We start from the raw sequence: 1,254 nt of genomic DNA, 5'->3' as shown, positions 1-1,254 counted from the left end.
TTGCTGAGAAAATTTTTACAAAATTATTTTGCTTTGAATATCACTATACATACATTCATAGAGTCTGAAACTGTACTGTTAGATCAATGGGATAGACAGCTTAAAACTGTGAATAATACAGAGGTTAGGGTGAAAAGTGCACATTTATGTTAAATAAAGTTGTATCATTGCAAAATGACTTTTAATATAACCTTGTTGCTGTTTACATTTATAGGCTGTTGAATATAAAACCATCAATAAGCCACAGCAAATATAAAATGTACCTACAAATATTTCTTTTCTTTTCATTTTCTCCAATTTGCTGCTTGAGTACTGCTGTTGTGACGTCAGTTAATGCTTTTGCTGTAAAAGAGAATGTAACGTTCGAAAAAGAACAATTCAGCCCCATGATTGATCGTAATTACCATTCCCTGTAGTTTTCACAATAAATTTTCATCAAGAACTTGACATCGCCTGAAAGTTTTCAACATCAGCGAAATGAGCATCTGCTTAATTATGATGGATTCTGCAGAATCCCGGAGAACGTGATGAACACTAATGTGAAAGACCTGTACCAAATTGCATTCACCGAGTGTCCAAAGCTCAATGACCTTGGTTTATCTTGCTTATAAAAGTCGCATTTTCCACTCTCAGTTCCCCGGTTAGGTTAACGTTGGGGTAAGAAAGGTCCTGCCCATGGAATGCTCAAGCACACACTTACCTGAGCCAGTATTCCGCCCTACCTCCCAAGTCCTGTGCAGTGTTGCCAGGTTCCCACATCCGTTTTTTTAACTACTCATAGTATCTTTGCAGCTATAAAACTTCCCAATAACGGCCTACTGAAGCATATATAGAGAGATTAAAAGAAAACTTTCAACTAACTTACGATTGTAATGTTTCGGATCTTTTTGTTTTTTATATTGCCATCCTACTGAGGTGGCTTGAAGGAATTTTGAAACATGTAGCATGTAGCAGTATCAAATGTTGCTTTGATATGGAGGAGTCCAAATTAAGGTTGCAGTGTTCAGTTTATTTCTTGTTTTAATCTTTACAAGATTTATTTAGGAGAAAATCCTCTCTACAGCTGCACTTGAGTGAGGCAAGCACAATAGTTTCAACATAAAACGCCCAAGCAGAGGAAACTGGTGATTTTTTTTCTTCTTCCCTTCAAGCTAGAAGTCAAACATTCTTGAATTACTGTCAAACGCCACTCGCTGTTAAGTTCATTCAAATCCTCAATACTCTCTCCCTCCTCCAGGCACTCACCAACACCCT

Source organism: Penaeus monodon, chromosome 33, assembly GCF_015228065.2.
Source record: "Penaeus monodon isolate SGIC_2016 chromosome 33, NSTDA_Pmon_1, whole genome shotgun sequence".
NCBI classification, from domain to species: Eukaryota; Metazoa; Arthropoda; class Malacostraca; order Decapoda; family Penaeidae; genus Penaeus; species Penaeus monodon.
The sequence above is the reverse complement of the archived record's forward strand: the minus strand, read 5'-3'. Positions refer to the sequence as shown.